Consider the following 21,511-nt stretch of genomic DNA (forward strand, 5'->3'; position numbering starts at 1 on the left):
TCTTGTATATTTTTATCACTTTAAGTTTTTGTTATAGTGTAGTAATATTCAAAAATTATTTGATTACCCCAGTATTTCCTGCATTGATGTTTTTATTTAAAACTCTGTACCCTGGGAGAAGAAATTAATTTTCTTAAAATAATTATTTTATTTCTTCCAATTTCTTTCTTGCTGATACAGACTGAATCCTTGGACATTTTAATCACTACTTATTTGTTCATCCCATTCACAACATATATATTTAATAAACATTTTCCTATTGCTGAACTTTATTGTTGATTTTTAGAAAACAGTTACTACCCTATACTTTACATTTTTATCATAACTGATAAAGCCTGTATAAATTTACCTTTGTTTGCTTACTTACACTTCTTTGCATATTAATTGTTTTTTGTAATCCCATAAAGCTATGTATGATGAAGTTTGTGTGTGTGTTTACAAATAACTTTAAAATAATGATACTGTCATTCAGAATCTTAAAGTACCAGAGAGCTTATATACTTCATACTCTTGTGTGTGTGTGTGTGTGTGTGTGTGTGTGAACATTGTACATTCAAAAATAAAAACATGCTCATTGCAGTACAAGGCCTTTTTAATGATTGGGGCTATTTTTCCTGAGTAAAACAGATCCAGAACTGAAAAGGTTACTTACCATTCATCCAGGATGTATATCTTCAACCTGTTCCTTAATGATGGTTCCTCTATTGTTAATATTTCCTGCTCCTTTTGTTTGACTTATTAAAGATTCACTTGTTTTATTTCACGTGCACAGTGTTTTGGCTGCATGTGCATATGTACAGCACATGCTTGCCTACTGTCTTCAGAGGTCAGCAAATCTCTGGAACTGTAGTTACTCTTGGTTGTGAGCCCCTACATGCATGCTAGGAATGAAACCCAGATCCTCTACAAGCAGCAAGTATTTTTAACCAATGAACCATGTCTCTAGGCTCCTATTATATTTGTTAACCACAAGTTGAATCATTCTACCTTTGGAGTATATTTCTTTTACATGAATAAAATACAAAGGTTGTTAAACCAATTTCCCAATATTTAGTCTCCTAAAATGCATGTTGTACAAAAGCCTTTTCATACCCATCTACATCAAGTCTGTCCTTGTGGATTCTGATGGTATTTTTCACAGCAGCTTCTCTCTTTACTAGATTTTTGGCCTTGTCATGATCTGAGTTTTCAGAGTTAATATTTCTTCCTTTACTTACCTTTCATCAATATGTTTATTTTTATTAATAGTTTAATGATAATGTGATTGTTTATAACTATACTCCTAGATATGTAGAACATCAGGCAGAAAGATGTAGAATTGAGGACAGCCTGAGCTAAATAACAATACTGTCACAGAAAGAAAAGGAAATGAAAGGAAAGAAAGGAAGGGGAAGGGAAGAAAAGGGGAAGGAAGAGGAGAGGAGGGGAGGGGTGGGGGAAGAGAGTAGTAACTGTTTTTTTTTTTTTTTTTTTTGGATCTGACTTCCCACTCTCCCTTATTTCATTAATAACTTCCAATCTCTCATTGACATCCATTACTTTCTTTGATATATAATTATTTTTATATTATTTTTTTTCATATTCCTTATTTGAGTACTGTCTTCCTTGAATTCATAAAGTAGAGAACTAACTTGTTTGAGTGTTCCATGGCTTTCAAGAGCAGCAGAATTTCTGCTTAGGAACAGTTTTCTTCTCCCCCAGCACTGGCAGAGGAATGAAATGAGACATCTGTTTCTTTGCTGGTATCAGCACATTTAGGAATTGGCAGAATGGTTTGATTGAAAATTTTCTAAATATGATCACAGTGCTTTATAGGTTTTCATCTTTATTTCTGAAGAGCATAAATATGGATTACATTTGCCCTTTAATCATTTGTTTGTGGTTCAAGTAGATTTGCCAGGACTTAGAAGGGTCTGTGGCTAGATTAGGATGCTCAGTATATTTTTTGAGGGAAGAAAGTTCAACTGTTCTCAGAAATAAAAATGTTTTTCCACCCTCTGTCATCGTCTTTGCACTGTTTCTGGTTTCCACACAAAAGAAAGTTGTGCTGTTTTCTCCACTAAGCTACAAAGACCATTTAAGATGAACAGACAGAATAAAAATGCTAAGTATTTTACTTCACTGTTGGTACATTATTAGTGTTGCACTCATTTACTCATCATCTGCCTGTCTATCTATCTATCTATGTATCTATCTATCTATCTATCTATCTATCTATCTATCTATCTATCTATTTATCTATCTATCTATCTATCATCTCTCTATCATCTATCTATCTACCTATCCATCATTTATCTATTGATATATCTATCACCTATCTACATATATTTATGTATGTGTCACTACACATTGCTTACTTCTATTGTAAATTACTTTGCAATTCAGAATTCAGTTGCCATCAGTTTTCTCTAAAGAGACACATGATAGGCCGGGCGGTGGTGGCGCACGCCTTTAATCCCAGCACTTGGGAGGCAGAGGCAGGCGGATCTCTGTGAGTTCCAGCCTGGGTTACCAAGTGAGTTCCAGGAGAGGCGCAAAGCTACACAGAGAAACCCTGTCTCGAAAAACCAAAAAAAAAAAAAAAAAAGAGAGAGAGAGAGACATGATAATAGTTATAAGCAAACTACTCCATTTCATCTATGAGTTTATTGTTCTTTATGAAGCAGGTGTCCATTTTGAGTGGTATTTCCTCTATAGAATTTGCCTGAGACACACACCCCAATTTTACTGTTCCTCATATTCAATCCCCTCTTTTGTCCAAGCTCTCTGTTCTATGAATTTTTAATTTGGATTACTCCCATATCACTCACCAATTCTTTCTTTTAGTCACTGACATAACCAATTGTTTATTGCATACATTTGACTGTACTTTCAGATGCTTACTGACCCTGTCTTTACTCTTTGTTGCTGTGATATTTTTAGGAGGCTTTACGTGGGACTTTGAATAGATTGGAATGCATTAGTTGCCTATCAACTCAATTTTATCTTAGCCTTCTCTCTCTAGACATTTCAGTTTATCTTCTATCTAAGTCCCAGAGTACCTGGTCATTACATGATGACATCATAATTGTAGACTAAAATATTTTCAGTACAAGAGCTGAAATGAAAAAAAGTTAGAGTAGCATGCCAATATGCAGTTACTATAGAAGAAAAATGAGAACACACTGACTGTAACAATTGCTGGCAAGAATCTGGGACAATCACATCTCTTCTGCTTTAAGGAAGGGAATATAACTGAGGAATGTATTCTGAAAAATAGCTTGTCATAATTTTATAAAGTTAGCCATATGGCTATTGTATGGCATAACAGTCAAATTCCTGAGCATTTACCTCAGAGAACTCAACCTTATGCTCACATAAAAATCATGGACAAATATCCTAGATGCTTTATTTGTAGCTATAGCTTTAAACCAGAACAGTACAACTGTCTGTAAGAGAAAAATGAACCATGGCACATCATTGTAACTGAACACTATGCAGGAATCAAAAGGAAGAAACTGTTAATATATACAACATAGATATAACATAGAAGTAGCCAAAGTGTTAAGGATAACTTAACCTTAATTTCAGAAGGCTGTTTAACATGTGACTCCATTCTGTGACAGTGTCAGTATGTCAAATTGTAATGATAAGAATAGATGGGTGGTTGCTGGGCCTGTGGTTGGGGAAGGTACTGTTGAACCTATGCTCTGGTGTCTCTTTTCTGTTTGCAAACCCATTTATTATTTTTTAAACTTGTAAGGTTTTTCAAAGTAAAATATTTGTCTTTTAAGAGGTTTATAATGATTCCCTAAGGCCAAATATGACAAAATGCAAAGTTTCACCAGTGCACAGAATACAAATTGGAAATAATTTCACCCCCTTAGATACCAACCCTTTTTATTTGTGTAAGTGGTTGATATCTCAGCCATTCTAAGTCCCTGGCAGGTATGCATGGGATTTCTGTTTGCTTTTCCTCTTCTACTTTATGTTATAGTTATTACATCAAGGTCTCACTCTGTCAATCAGGCCAGTCTTGAACTCGGGATTTTCCTACCTCCTATTACAAAGCACTGGGATTATAGGCATGCACCATAATATTTGGCGGCTTCTTTCCTCTCTTAATGTTACATTTCCATTTAGCTTTTAATGAATGAGATCAAACTCATCTTCCATGTGTTTCTACACAGCCAAGTACTATTTGTATTCTTGGACCCTGTGATATTCTATCATACCTCTATTTGAGAATGATCACAATGCATTGTGCTTTTGTGCTTGTGTCTATATGCTGAGCTTTCCTCCACTACATTAACCACTGGAGAGATTGTACCATATCCCTGCTATTCTAGGTTCAGTCCAGTGAAGGCAGTATTGTTTCAAATAATTCATAAAATTTGAAGCTGTTTTCATAACTTAGGAAATGGCATTGGGGGGAGGGCTATGTTTTTATCAAGACACCACCCTTAGACTTTGTTATTGTAAAATTCTTATTTTCTACCACCACAGTGCATATTTACTTTGTTGACATTGTTGGTTCCAACTTCTGTATTTTGACCATTCTGAGTCAGAACTTCAGTGCCTTTCAGGTATATTTTTTAAAGTAACCTTCATGGATCTAATAAACACTAATACCATCTGTGCTTTTCTGTAGCCCAGGGAAATTCTATCTAGAGTTACAGGACATTTTTGAATAGAGTTAGAAATATCTACAGTTCCCTTGGAGTCCATAACATTTTATTTTCTAGATATTATGTGTGTTGCAACTACTCCTTGCTTTTATGTGCTATTATAGCAACAATTTAAAAACCATTTGTTTTATATATAAGTGCTTAGGTCAAGCTCTCCAGTAGTCATTTTAGATTATGTTGATTTTATATAATGGAATCATTTTCTAAAAAGTACTGTGGTGACAACCTGACAGTGGTAATTGGCCATAGAAATCAAAAGGAGAAAAAATGTTATGTGAATGAAGCAAATTATTGTTTGTTGGATGACATAATTAGTAATAAAGTGTTGACATGCTCATCAGCTCTGAACTTTTATTCAATCCAGTTCCCGGGAGGTTTCTCATATTATTCTTATGCTCAGTGAGCTTATGGCTGTCTTCCTTCAGTAATAACGTTTTACTTTACTGGGGACAGCATAGACTAGATGTGATAAGTGTTAGTCAAGGGAATTAATATGATTCATAAAACTTCCAGGGATATCCCAGGCAAATCCTGCATTTTATATTACAATGTTCTGCATAAAAGTCTCTGGCTGCCTCTTCGTGTCTGCTTAGATATCTTCTCTTTGCTTATTGCAGTCCTCACTTCTCCCTCTTCTGCCAACCACATGGGCTTGGCCTTTGGACTTTATGTTGCCTGCTGTCTCTGTTCGGAATACAGCATCTCTAGCTCCATGTGGTACTCCCCACAGTTATTCAGATCTGAGTATAACTGTCACTTTCTTGAAGAGGCCTTTCCAGTTAGCCTCCTGAGTGTAGCCCTTATTGTGTGAACGCAGAGCAATCTTGGAATAGCTCAAGGACACTAATGGAAATCATCTCTTCCCCACTTTATGTTCCCTGTTGTCATATTGGTAGATCAAAATCTATCATGTTGTGAATATTTGAGGTAAAGGAAGTGACAAGCATTACATAAGCAAGGGTTTTGTTTTGGGAAATTGGTTATTTAAGAGTGATGGACATAATAGTGACTGTAAACTATTCATGTGTATCACTGTCCATGTATTTGCTGCCACTTGTCAATCTTTTTCTTTCTACTGACATAAAGTCTGTGTTTGGGTTTTTCTAATTATGGTAGGATTTAAACACCATGAGAGACATTTCATTGGTCCCTTTCTAGTGTCCAGAGTAGTATTTTCACATCATCGCTATATATAGGAGAAAAAAAATTTTTTTAAGGATTTACTTAGAGACTAAAGAAATGTCTCAGTTATATGGTGCCTTCACAAAGCCTGAAGGAGAGAATCTACTCCTAGAAACTGTCCTCTGATGTCCACATGTGTGATGTGACACCTCCCAAGTAAATAAATATCATTTAAAACTTTAAAAAGTAAATTACTAGTTTGACCTATTTATTCACTAGTAGTGACAGTCTCAGGGTATTTTAACATCTGTCAGCAGTCTCCTTTCCTATAATACATCCATTCTTCTGTGAATGATGTCTTCAAGCAACGTATGCACTATTATTACTTTATTTCAATTAAAGTCAAATACTTTTTTTTCAAGATAACTAGTTAGATCTGCTTTATCTAGCATATGAATTTCACTCAGAAGAGAGAACTTTTAAATCCTTAAATCATCCAAGAAATCTCTTCAATTCTTTCATGTCAAGGTTAATAATTAAATGTTTAATACCTCTTTAAGCTATTAAGCTAGCAATAAAAATGCAATATTTTAACCCAATTTACTCGATTAAAGAACAATCCCAGATGTGAGTTAACATGAAGAATTGCACTGATCTGCATTTCATTAACATCTGAATGCTAGAAAGAGAATTTCAAATATGCAAGAAGCCCGTTTGACCCTTTTTCTATAAACAAATACTATCTCCATTTCCCTTGGTGCACATCTCTCAGTGCTAGGCACCATATGCACCTAACACGGTTTCTACCATTTACTACAAAACTGTATCCTGGCAGGTGTGACCCAACCAACAATCATCTTAAATTTAAATAGAGGTTTAAATTACCATTTGTGACAGCATTTTTCCTACTGCTTCTTGTTTGTTGGTTGGTTTTCATGAATTGAACATTACTTTGGTTTGGAAATCAATGATACATATAAAATTTATTTGCCATGTGATTCTCAGTTCTGAGAAGTTATGTGTAAATTAAGGAAGAAGAAACACATCTGGGCAGGGTAGTGTAAACCTTTAATATCAGCAATTGGGAGGCAGAGGTTAGGCAGATTTCTATGAGTTCTAGGTCAGCCAACATATTGACCCTGTTCCCAAAACAAACAAACAAACAAAGGAAAAAAATTTGTGACTAGAAAGATTGCTCAATGCTTAAAAGCATATGATGCTTTTACAGAGAACACTGTTTCAGTTCATAGCACTAATGCCAAGTGGCTCACAACCACCTTTTAGCAAACGATCCCCATGGGCTCCATAGGCTCTGGAACTCATGTGCACATACTCACATGCACGTACACAGGCAGACAATTAAAAAACGTACAAATAAATTTAAAAAAGAAAACATGGTGTTCTTTGCAACAAATCTGTTCACTTTTTTTTTTTTTTTTTTTTTTTTAACAATGCTCATGGTCAGTAAAAGAGCAAAGAACATTTAAGGACATTACTAATACTTCCTAGGGTATCTTGTTTCATTTGAGGAAAATTGAAAAATATAGCAATTTGTGAATGTTAAGATTTAAAGAGAAACAAACATTAAATATCCTAGACTGATGTTCTGCTCTCATAATTGACTAATATACTTGTATGTTAACCACCTCTAAAGGATGTGACTGTTAAAAAGACATACTGTGCTATATCTTGATCCTTAGTGTGCAGTGAATCTGAGTTGTGGTATCACTCTAAAACTCTGGTATAAATTCTGAGGCCCACTTAAACCAAGATCTGGCTTAGCTGAGCAAATAAGACCGTGATAAAAAATGCCTTTCAGTTTTATTGTTCAGCTTCAGATGAAGTTGTTTTTTTCTTTAGTTTGAGGTACATGGTTGCTAAAATCTAGCTCTTACCTCATGCCTTGGGAGCAGTGAATTTCCCTAGGAAATCATTGTTCTTTATGGCAGGTCAACCACAGCACAAACCTGCAAATATTTATAGAGCTTTTTACCTAGTACTGCTCTCTGGTCGACTCAGTGGAGAGCTCAACTAGGAATAAGGCTTTTACCAACAGAAAGAATTGGTCTGCTCAGAAAGGTCGAAATTTACATTGTTGATAAAAAAAAAAGGAAGATGCACAATAAATCAGATTGAACAAACCACTAAGAAGGAATGACATGGAAAGATTTATGAAGGAAAAAAAAATAAGGCTGGTGGACCTGGGTTCTTTAAGAAAACAGGCTGAGCAAGCCATGGAGGGCAAGGTAGTAAGCAACACTTCTCTATGGCTTCTTCATAAGCTCCTGTCTCCAAGTTCTTTCCCTGTTTGAGTTCCTGCCCTGACTTCCTTAGGTGAGGGACTACAATGTGGAAGTGGAAGCCAAATTAACCCTTTTCTCCCCATTTTATTGTGGTCATGGTGTTTCATCACAGCGGATAGAAACCACAATTAGGAGAGAAATCTCTGCCTGCCTGTGGATCAGGATCCAAGACCTTTTCTAAGCTACTTTTCTAGTGCTGTATATGCTGCCGTGCTTCCTGTCATAATAATAATGGACTAAACCTCCTGAGCTATAAGTGAGCCCCCAATTAAATATTATATTTTAAAAGGATTGCCTTGGTTCGTCATAGTGTCTCTTCATAGCATTAGGACAGTGGAGAAGACAGAAATTGGTACCATGACAGTGGGGTATTGCTGTAGCATACCTTACTATGCTGTTTTGGGGAGAGTTGTGGAAGAGCTCTAGAACTTTGGGCTAAAAAAGCCATTAAGTGTTACAAGCTTGGTACGCTTTCTATGGAAACCTGGAAGATAAGAATATTGAGAGCAATGTAGATGATGAAGGCCTAGCTTTCAACGTTCTCGAGGGAAGGTTGATAATCATTTAAAGACTATCAGGGCCATTTTTTCAAGTTGAGGATCTGCTGTTCTGGTCACTTGGGTTTGAAGAAACAGCTGTGATTAACAGTAAACTTGAAGCACTGAAATGAAATCTTGGCTTTACTCAACAACTGATGGTGGTCAGCTGGAGCTGAGAAATTAGCAATGATTAAAACCAGACTCATTGAGGTAAAATATTCTGGAAAGTGTCCTCAGAGTCAGCACACACAAGATGTTATCCAGAGGTGACCAAGGCTGTATCTAACACTAGCAGCCAAACTTGGGTAGTGTCAGAGTGCCCCTGCTGTGGGATACTGTTCTTGTCCACTGGTTTAATAAAATGCTGATTGGCCAGTAGCCAGGCAGAAAGTATAAGTGGGATAAGCAGACAAGAAGAATTCTGGGAAGAGGAAGGGCTGAGTCAGAAGATGCCAGCCCACCACCCAGGAAGCAGCATGCAATGGCACACAGGTAAATCCACAGAAAACATAGATTAACAGAAATGGGCTGAGTTTAAGTATAAGAGCTAGTCAGTAGCAAGCTTGAGCTAATGGCCAAGAGTTTTAATTAATATAAGCCTCTGTGTATTTACTTGGGTCTGAGCAGCTGCACAGTGGGCAGGATACAGGAAAACTTCTGGCTACATTCACCAGGTGGTATATGTTTTGAAGGCATGAAGGGGTCATGAAAAACAGCTGAAGCTTGACACTACAAGATATCAGAAAAGGTCATTGTTGAAGATACAACCTCAGAAGCAGTTGGAATCCCAAGATTGAGGTGATCATGCAGAGAGTTTCAGGCTTGTCATGACAGAGTCCAAGAGCGGCTATTGGTGAAAGTTCAGCTAAAGTACATTAGACAGCCCAGCATTACGGAGATGCTAGTACCAAGGAGTGAACACTTACAGCAGCAGCAGTGGTGGAGTAGAGCCATTCAGAGCTTAGAAGATTAGCCATGTGTGCTACAGAGTAGAGCCAGAGAAGTGATCTAAGCCTCTTAGAGAAGCCCTGAAGATCATGAGTAAGTCCCAGATATTAGACATTGAGTTATTTGCATTGTTGGATTTGGATTTTGCTTTGTTCAATTTCTGGTTGTAACCTTTTTTCCCCCCTCTTGAAGTAAGAAACTACTTAATTTTTTATTTTATACACTTTAAAGTTTAAAAAAATTACAAAGAGAATTTGGAGTTCACAGAGATTTTGAATTTTAAAAGATATTGGATGTTTTTAAAGAGAAAATTTTTTAAAAGTTTGAATAATTAAGGATGTGTGTTTTTTCAGTTTGTAAAATGTTTTCTATTGTCATGGCTTTGTTAATATGTGATCCTGGGGAGAACAAGAAAGGAAAGGTTGAGTGATATGTTTAACTGTTAAGTTAACAAGGAGTCAGTTGTGCTGGCTAGTTTAATGCCAAATTGAAGAAAGCTAGGGTCATCAGAGAGGAAGGAGCTTCAGTTGAGGAACTATTTCCATAAGATTGGGCTTGTTGAGATCACAGCTGCTCCCTGAGACACAGACTGCCAGCTCCAAGTAGACCAAGAGGTGAGTCTTTATTCTCTAGGCTGATCATCCAGCCTCTAGGCTTTAGGTTCAGGGGTACAACCCTCTCCCCCATACCTCCACCCATTGCAGTCTCAGTTGCAGGCCAACAGACAGGACTCCTGCAGGCAGATTGGACTACCACCAGACCCTGTAAGGTACAAGCCCCACCCCATCCACCAAACCCACCCATCCTCCGAGATCACAGCTGCTCCCTGAGACAAAGACTATGCCCAGCTCTGAGTGGACCAAGAGCTCCCATTGGACCAAGAGTGCCAACTGGAATAAAACAGGCTCCCTCTAACACAGACACCATTTGTATCAATTGGAGGAAGAGATGGGTAGGCATCAGGGCAAAAATACAGCCACCAATATAGAGAACAATGTAGTACCACCAGAACCTAGTTGTTCTACAGCATCAAGACCTGAAAATCCCAACACAGAAGATGCAGAAGAAATTGACCTTAAAAATGACTTTAAGAAGATGATAGAGGCTTTAAGGAGGAAATGAAAAATTCCTGTAAAGAAATTGAGGGAAAGACAAACAAAAAATGTAAGAAATAATAAATCCCTTAAAGAAAACCAAGGAAAAGCAATCAAACAGGTAAGGAAACAGTCCAAGACTTGAAATCAGAAATAGAAGCAACAAAGAAGACAAAAACTGAAGGAATGCTGGAATTTGAAAATCTGAGTAAAGGGACAGAAACTACAGTTGCAAGTATAACCAACAGAAAGGAAGAGATGGAAGAGAGAATCTCTAGAGTTGAAGAAATAATAGAGGAAATAGATTCATTGGTCAAAGAAAACATTAAAGCCAACAAAGTCATAACACAAAATGTCCAAAAAAATCTGGGACACTATAAAAGACCAAACCTATGAAAAATAGGGATAGAAGAAGGAGAAGAAAACCAGATCAAAGGCACAGAAAATATATTCAACAAAGTCATAGAAGAAAAATTTTCCAACCTAAAGAAAGAAATGCCTATGAAGATAAAGAAGCTTACAGAACATCAAATAGATTAAACCCCAAAAATGTCCCCTCGCCACATAATAATCAAACCATTAAACATACAAAATAAAGAAAAAATATTAAGAGCTATGAAGGAAAAAGGCCAAGTAACTTATAAAGACAGGCCCATCAGAATAACCCCTGACTTCTCAATGGAGACTCTGAAAGCCAGAAGGTCCTGGGCAGACATTATGCAGATACTAGGAGACCATGGATGCCAACCCAGACTGTTATAGCCAGCAAAACTCTCAATCACCATAGAAGGAGTAAACAAAATATTCCATGATGAAACAAGATTTGAACAATACCTATCCACAAATCCAGAAAGCACTAGAAGGAAAAATCCAACCTAAGAAAGTTAGATACACCCATGAAAACATAGACAATAAATAATCTCACACCAACAAATACCAAAAAAAAGGGAAATATACAACATTACCACCAAAAAATAACCAGAATTAACAATCACTGGTCATTAATATCCCTTAATATTTGGGATATTAACGAGGGACTCAATTCACCTATAAAAAGACACAGGACAACAGAATGGATATGAAAACAGGATCCATCCTTTTGCTTCATACAAGAAACACACCTCAACTTCAAAGACAGACACTACCTCAGAATAACAGGCTGGGAAAAGACATTTCAATCAAATGGACTCAAGAAGCAAGGTGGTATCGCTTTCCTAATATCAAACAAAATTAACTTCAAGCAAAAATCAATCAAAAGAGATCAGGAAGGACATTATATATTCATCACAGAAAAAATTCACCAAGATGAAGTCTCAGTTCTGAACATGTATGCCCCAAATACAAGGGCACCCACATTTGTAAAAGAAACATTACTAAAGCTTAAATGACATATAAAACCCCACACACTAGTAGTAGGAAACTTTAAGACCCCACTCTCACCACTGGACAGATCTACCAGACAGAAACTTAACAGAGAAATAAGGGAACTAACAGATACAATGAGTCAAATGAACTTTATTGATATCTACAGAACATTCCACCCTAACAAAAAAGAATATACCTTCTTCTCAGCACCCTGTGGAACCTCCTCTAAAATTGACCACATACTCAGTCACAAAGAAAATCTCAACAGATATAAAAAACTTGGAATAACCTCCTGTATTTTATCAGACCTCCATGGCTTAAAGTTAGATCTCAACAGCAACAAAAACTACAGAATGCCTACAATCTCACAGAAATGGAATAATGCTCAACTGAATCACCAATGGGTCAAGGAAGCAATAAAGAAAGAAATCAAAGATTTCCTAGAATTCAATGAAAATAATTGTACAACATACCCAAACTTATGGGACACTATGAAAGCAGTGCTAAGAGGAAAATTCATAGCACTCAATGCCCACATAAAGAAGTTGGAGAAATCTCACACTAGTGACTTAACAGCACACCTGAAAGTACTAGAACAAAAAGAAGCAAACTCACCCAGGAGGAATAGATGCCAGGAAATAATCAAATTGAGGGATGAAATCAATAAAATAGAAACAAAGAGAACAATACAATGAATCAATGAAACAAAGAGTTGGTTCTTTGAGAAAATCAACAAAATAGATTAACACTTATCCAAATGAACCAAAAAAACAGAGAGAGAACATCCAAATTAACAATATAAGACATGAAAAGGGAGACATAACAACAGACAATGAGGAATTCCAGAGAATCATCAGGTCATACTTCAAAAACCTGTACTCCACAAACCTGGAAAATCTAAAAGAAATGGACAATTTTCTGGATAAGTATCACATGCCAAATTTAAATCAATATCAGAAAAACAATTTACATAGACCAATAGTCCCTAAGGAAACAGAAACAGTCATTAAAAGTCTCCCAATCAAAAAAATCCCAGAACCAGATGGTTTCAGCAAAGAATTCTTCCAGATTTTCAAAGAAAAGCTAATACCAATACTTTTCAAATTGTTCCACACAATAGAAACTGAAGGAAGATCACCAAACTCCTTTTATGAGGCTACACTTACTCTGATACCCAAACCACACAAAGATGCAACAAAGAAAGAAAATTACAGACCAATCTGCCTGTTGAACATTGATGCAAAAATGCTCAATAAAATATTGGCAAACTGAACCAAGAACACATCAAAAACATTATCCACCATAAGCAAGTAGGCTTCATCCCTGAGATGCAAGCAAGGGTGATTCAACATATGAAAATATGTCAATGCAATATACCATAAAAACAAACTGAAAGAAACCACATGATCATCTCATTAGATGCTGAAAAAGCCTTTGACAAAATCCAACATCCCTTCATGATAAAAGTCTTAGAGAGATTAGGAGTATGAGGAACATACCTAAGCATAATAAAGGCAATTTACAGCAAACCAACAACCAACATCAAACTAAACGGAGAGAAACTCAAAGCAATTCCACTAAAATCAGGAACAAGACAAGGCTGTCCTCTCTCCCGATATTTAGTCAATATAGTACTTGAAGTCCTAGTTAGAGCAATAAGACAATAAAAAGAGATCAAGGGGATACAAATTAGAAAGGAAGAAGTCAAACTTCTCTATTTGCAAACAATATAATAGTACATATAAGTGACCCCCAAAATTCTACCAGGGAGCTCCACAGCTGACAAACATCTTCAGTAATGTAGCAAGATACAAGAATGGGTGTCAACATGTAGAAGATTGCAAATAGATCCATATCTATTGCCACGCACAAAACTCAAGTCCAAGTGGATCAAAGACCTCCACATAAATCCAGTTACACTGAACTTGATAGAAGAGAAAGTAGGAAGTGGTCTTGAATGCATTGGCAAAGGAGATCACTTCCTAAGGATAACTCCAGTAACACAGACACTGAGAGCAACAATTAATAAATGGGACCTCCTGAAACTGAGAAGTTTGTGTAAGGCAAAGGACACAGTCAATATGACAAAATGACAGCCTACAGAATGGGAAATGATCTTCACCAACCCCACATCTGAGGGAGGGCTGATCTCCAAAATATGTAAAGAACTCAAGAAAATAGACATCAAAATATCTAATAATCAAATTGAAAAATGGGCTATAGAGCTAAAAAGAGACTTCTCAACAAAAGAAGGAAATGGCCAAAAGACATTTAAGGAATTGCTTGACATCCTTAGTCATCAGGGAAATGCAAATCAAAATGACTCTGAGATAACATCTTACACCTGTCAGAATGGCTAAGCTCAAAAACACTGAAGACAGCTTATGTTGGAGAGAATGTGGATCAAGGGAAACACTCCTCCACTGTCCAGGTGAGTGCAAACTTATACAGCCACTTTGGAAATCAGTATGGTGTTTTTTCAGAAAATTGGGAATAAGTCTTCCTCAAGACCCAGCTATACCACTCTTGGGCATATACCCAAGTAATGCTCAATCATACAAGGACACATGCTCAGCTATGTTCATAGCAGCATTATTCATAATAGCCAGAACCTGGAAACAACCTAGATGCCCCTCAACTGAAGAATGGATAAAGAAAATTGGCACATATACACAATGGAGTACTACTCAGCAGTAAAAAACAATGTCATCATGAAATTTGCAGGCAAATGGATGGAGCTAGAAAACAGGATTCTGAATGAGGTAACCCAGACTCAGAAGGACAAACATGGTATGTACTCACTCAGAAGTGTATACTAGATGTAAAGCAAAGGATAACCAGACTATAACTCACAGCTCCAGAGAAGCTAGCTAACAAGGAGAACCCTAAGAAGCATTGCTCTGGGAAGGAAAAATAGATGAGATCTCCATAGGCAAATTAGGGGTTGGGAGGGCAATGGAGGGTAGGGGATGGGGGATGAGAATGAAAGGGAATGGTATGGTCGAACTGGAACAGGGATAGAGTTGGAGAGCAAGGAAAGAGATACCACGATAGAGGGAGACATCAAAAGAACAGAGAGAAACTGGGTGCTAGGGAAGTTCCCAGGAATCCACAAGGATGATGCCACCTTAGACTACTAGCAATAGTGGAGAGGGTGCCTGAACTCATCTTCTCCAGTAATCAGATTGGTGAATACCCTAACTGTCATCATAGAACCTCCATCCAGTAACTGGTGGAAGCAGATGCAGAGATCCACAGCCAAGCAGCACGCTGAGCTCCAGGAGTCCAGTTGAAGAGAAAGAAGAGGGATTCTATGAGCAAGGGGCATAAAGATCATGATGGGGAAACCTACAGAGACAAACAAACCAAACTAGTGGGAACTCATAAACTGTGGCCAGTAGCTGCTGGAGCCTCTATGGGACTGGCCTAGGCCCTCTGCATATGTGTGCCCCTGTCAGTGGGATCAGGATCCATCCCTGTTGTATGACCTGGCTTTTTGGAGCCCATTATCTATGGTGGGACACCTTACACAGCCTTGGTTCAGGGTGAGGGGCTTGGACCTGCCTCAACGGAATGTACCAGGATCATCTGACTCCCCATGGGAGTCCTTGCTTTGGAGCATGTGAGAATAAGGGGTGGGTTGGGGGGGAAGGCTGAAGGAGGGACAGGAATAGGGAAGAGAGGGACATCTGTGGTTGGTATGTAAAATGAACAGAAAGTCTCTTAATAATTAAAAAAGAAGAAGAAGAAAAAGATTGGGCTGTAGGCAAGCATACAGGGCTTTTTCTTAATCAGTGATTGATTTGGGGGGCCCAGTCCATTGTGGATAGGGCTACCCCTGGGTGGGTTGTCCTGGGTTCCATAATAAAGCAGACTAAGCAAGCCATGGAAGGCAAGTTTGTAAGCAGCACCACTCTATGGCCTCTACATCAGTTCTTGCCACCAGGTACCTGCCCTGTTTGCCTTCCTGATTTGACTTCCTTCAGTGATGGAAGTTAAGATAAATAAACCTTTCTCCCCCAATTGCTTTGGCCATGGTGTTTCATCATAACACCAGAAACCCTAACTAAGACGAAGGTAAAATGTTCTAATAGAACTTAATTTGGAAAAACTTGTGGAGTTCACATGACTTGGTCATATGTGATAAGCTGCCAGTATCTAGATACATTTTTTAAAGTTTGCTGAAAGTACACACAAAAACATAATAGCTGTGTTATATAAATAATACACATATGGAAAGAATAAATCATGCTCATGAGTAAATAAATCACTGCTTTTAGAGATTTGTTGTAAAGATGAAAGAAAGAAGATAGAGTCATATTCTGTTTAACACATGGCTTACTTTTGTTGTGGACTAGAGTATTACCTGTCTTATTATTACACTGAATCCTAATACTTTATAATTCCCAAATGATATTTGATGACAAAGCCTTTGAGAAGTAATTAGGTCATGAGGCTTGAGCCCTCCTTAGTGGGATTAGTGTTCTTAAATGAAGAATAGAAGAGAGTTAGCCTCCTGTTTCCTCCACCATTCCCCGTCATGCTGGTACTCCAGTCGTGAGCTTCTAACTCTCAGAGCTGTGGAGAATAAATCCCCCTTGTTTAAGCTATCCAGATGGTGTTCCCTTGTGCAGCCCAAGTCAAGTAGGATCACTCTCCCTGCTTGTTTCTCTGATCCTCACCCTGATTTTTGCTTCACAAAGGCTCATAAAGAACTTCAATCTCCAGAAGTTACTTGTGGCTAAGTTTCTACATCTATTATAGTTTATTGTACACTTCGGTTATGTTATTGAAACTACATATGCACACAATATTGAACCATTTGGTGGTTTATTTTAACGTATGGCCAACCTGTTATTCTGATGTGTTTTTCAAAATATTTTTTTTCTTTACTGTAGTGGTGTCATAAATTCTATAAACTTCATTTTATTTAGACAAGAAGAAAAAGCCCTCTCTGTTCTAGATAGCGGGACTTCAAATTAACTCAGTTTTTACCACTGAACATTTTCCCTATAATTCTATTAAAGGTACTATCCTAACTTTAACTCTCAGAGAAACAACCTGAATTTTCCTTATGGTTACAAGATTTATCCGATCCCACTTTTAACTTGAAGAAGGGAATATTCACAATGGTTTGGTTGTTGTTGCTGTTTCTGTAAGACAAGGGATGGTTGTAGGGAGCAAGTTCAGTCCTGAGTGAATATGTATTAATTGACATGGGTATAGCCATGTCATGGACACAGATGTCTCAGCCTTGTGAGAATGACAAAGCTTTTCCTAGGTGTGGTCCAGAGGGATGGCAAAGCTTTCCTTTGCTTACTGTGCAGATGTTGATAAGATATGTACAATATGCTTACCTTAGCACCTCCCCTACCCTCTCATGTTCATGGTCTGAAGACTGCTGGCCTAAAACCTACAGGGACTGCTCCTATTGACATTAGCAGAACCAGCCTCCTTGTTCAGCTGTAAATAGTGACCATGCCTCATTGTTTATCTGTGTGCAATAACTCCGCTTCCTTGTTCATCTGTGTGTGATAACCTTGTCTCCCTATTGAACTATATTTTATAAACATATTGAGCTTCCAGAGTATCACAGTTTCTCTATATGAGGTTCCACCCACCCCAGCTTTTCTGTATTCATGTGTGTGTGTATTTGTCCCTTTTTCATTCCATGCTGCCCCAGTTAGGTCAATTCCTGGAGTCATACAAGAGCATACAGCATCTGGTAGTATAATTAATCTTAAAATAAACCCAACCTATATATGTTTTTGTCTGTTCCCCCTCTTTCTAAATATGGTGCAAGCATTGCTTTTTAAAGCATGCACACCTGTGTTATCACCCCATTCTTTGATAATCCTTGAAATAGATGCTTAGTAAGGTTTTTTTTTTTTTTTTTTTTTTTTTTTTTTTTTTTTTTTTTTTTTTCTGAGCTTAGAGGAGAAGCTACTGCTTTGTGTCAGGAGCGGCCAATCACAGGGCAATTTCTGTTTCAAGTTTTAATATTGACTCACAGATGTCTATTGAACTCCTTCATATACAAAGCTTTCTCTCTAAATTGGTGTTTAATTGTCTATAAGATTTTTGAAAAGTGAGTATTTTGAAGCCAAAAGTAAACACATTGATTTTCACCTCAGAAAACAATTATAGGGATGGCTTGATTTTTTGATAGATTGTTTCTTATATGTATGGTAATGAAGGGCAAGGACACAAATGAAAATGTAATTATCACTACTTCACGCTGAATTGTGTTCTTTTTCTTCTTTTGCTTGTAATGTCAAATAGTCCTCTCAACTAGGGAAATCCAGTGAGGAAATAGAAGTTTGCTTGTGGGAAATAAGTGACAGTGGCAAAATATTTTTTTTCAAATATTTATTGATTTAGTGAGTCTTTGGTTTGTGACTTAGAAATTCCTCTGTAATTCAGGCTGGCCTTGAGTTCATCATGTAGTCCTGGATGTTCTTGAACTCATGGCAATCATGCCTCATACTTTAGAATGCTAGGATTACAGGGGTGAGCTACCATCCTTATTATTGCAGCACCATCTCTCTCTAAACTTTCTTTATTAGGAGTTAAAATTTATTTTGATCTTATTAAACCAGGGCTTGCCATGGAACTGCTTCACCAGCAAAATATGGAGCAACTCTCACTATCTATGTCCATATTTTAAAAGAGCTGTGATTTACCTTCCCATTTCCTTGGAATGTACTCAGGATTTGGAAGCAGAGGATACTACTCTGCAATATCATTAATATCATAAAATTATCATTTTCTTAGAATATCAAACTACATCACTAAAACACTTTGACTAGATTGGCTCTTCATACAAAAGCTATTTTAAAGTGTGTTCATTTTTTATTTGATCATATAGCAAATGTATATTGAGTGCATTTTAAGATATAAATATAAAATATGATACTTTTATATAAGAAATTGTCATCATAATCTGGGAAATAGAGAACCAAATATATGAAAGTAATAAAATATTGCAGGTAATAAGGCCTCAAAATATCTGAGTACAAATTGGGATACTAGGATATTAAGACACAACTTGAAGGAGCTGGATCTCTTAATCTACTCTGTGAGTCCTGGGTACCAAATTCAGCTAGTTAGGCTTAGTACTAAGCATCTTTATAGACCATTTTGTGGTTTCTTATTTTAAGAAGAATTTTCAAAGTGTTTCTCAGACTAGCCTTAAAGTACTGGCCTCCCACAATCATCTTGCCTGTCAAGTTGCTGAGATTACAGATACTACATTCTATTTCATCCAATTTTATACATAATTACTGCTATTTTACGTTATTAATCACAATGATCACGATACACACACACACACACACACACACACATATATATATATATATATATATATATATATATATATATGTACACACACACACATATTGAGTATGTATACCAGGAATTATTTTCAGTTTTATTTTATGATTAAGGATGTTCTGCCTGAATGTATGTCTGTACCGCATATGTGCCTGACACCAATGGAGGCCAGAAAAGGCCATTGGATCCCCTGGAACTGGAGCTACAGATGGTTATAAACTACCAGATGTATGCTGGGAATCTAATTCAGGTGCTCCTAATTGATCATACATTTTTTCAGCTCCAGAAATTGTTTTTAATATTATATTTTAGGTGTGTGTGTGCATGCACACACATACATATGTGTGTGTGCCCATGGGGACCACAAGGAAATGTCACACACCTGGCAGCTAGAGTTACAGTTAATTGTGTGATATGTGCCCAATGTGTGTACTGGGAACTAAACTTGGTCCTCTGAAAGAGCAGAAAGGACTGTGCACCACTTATATGTCTCTCCAACCTTCTGCATACCAGCAATTATGCAGATGATATATTATGTTGCTTCTGGGAGGAATAAGGACTTAAGAATAACTTAATTCTAACAAATATTTTCATTTCAAATTGTTCTTTTAAGGTCATATGACACCTAGACCAATCAAGCTTTTAGAGGAAAGGGGAGAGGTAGATTATACAATGGGATATTAAAAAATAAAATAGGGTATTTTATCAAGCTCGTCCTCTTGACAATAGTTCCCTATATAGTCACAATGAATGGTACAAGTATTTAAGATTCATTACTGACATTGTGCTACAAACATTCAACTGCCATTAACATTTTTCTCTGACAAAATCCTGTCTTATTCTCTGCATTGATGAAAATCTATGCTGAAGGAGCTGGTCTCATTAAGACAACTCTTATAATAACATAGAAAAGCTACTAACAAATCTCTTCATCAGTGTGTCTTGACAAGCCTTTCTGAATGAGATAATTTGTAATTTCTACTTAATTGTTTTGAGAAGAGGAGAGTGTTAGGAATGTGACTTTTAAAAGAATTTTACATAACTTTAACCATTTATTTTTCATAGTTTCAGTTCAAACTCACTTGCTTTATTTTCTCATAGGTGATACAAATCAAAATTGTTAACCTAGAGCTTTCAGAAAATTATGTCTGAACTAGAATGGAGCCTAATAGCATATGTTTTACTCCTGATGTCTTCTGTAGGACTGAGTCCCAAATTCAACATCTTCTAGCTGCATGATTGATATATTTGAAATCACAAATGCCCATCAAAGATGAATAGGTTTTAAGGTTGGTTCACAGTATGAAACTATTGGGATGCAGTAGAGTATTCATATAGAACCCAGAGGAGGCCTTTAGGTTTTTCAGGATACATCTTGAAGGGGATAAAAAACTTCAGGCTCTTTCCACTTTTACATCTTTGCCATGAGGTGAGTGGCTTTGCTACACTACGCATCCCCTCAGCACATGTGGCCTAAAATCTTTGAGCTCATAGAAAACATTTATCTTCTATAAATTGATTTTCCTCAGATATTTTACAGTGATAAAATTTACTAATAATATGACTTCATTCCAGTCTGTGTCTGTTTCCCATGGGCCTTAGGAGTATCAAAAGGTTTTCTTTTGTGATTTTGCTATTAAGAATCTTTTTTTCTGAGAATTTTATTCCTTAAATTACTGCTAATTCATAAGACAAATATGTAAAGCACATAACCTTGGGATTACATGAAGAAGCTTTTATCAGTAAAACTTTATATTTATATATATATATATATATATATATATATATATATATATATAATATAGAACATTGCAACGGTATAATCACTTATAATGTGAACCTCATTATTTTCCTATTGACTTCCAAGGATCAAATATTTGTTGCATTTATGCTTCTCACAATACTAGTGAACACACTAATCCCCATATGGGATATGGGTTTATAATTTCACTACTGAGTAGATTCTTCATTAAATATTGTGCAGTTGAGTTCATTGTCATAGAAAGAAGAAATGATCACATGTAGGATACATTTCAAACATATGCAGGTATTTTAGCAGTGTTTGTTTTAGGGATTACACAAGTTGACTAATAAAATGCATTTGAGAGATGACTTTGGATAAGAAAGTTACACAGATT

The sequence above is a fragment of the Peromyscus leucopus genome, chromosome 3 (genome assembly GCF_004664715.2).
Source record: "Peromyscus leucopus breed LL Stock chromosome 3, UCI_PerLeu_2.1, whole genome shotgun sequence".
NCBI lineage: Eukaryota > Metazoa > Chordata > Mammalia > Rodentia > Cricetidae > Peromyscus > Peromyscus leucopus.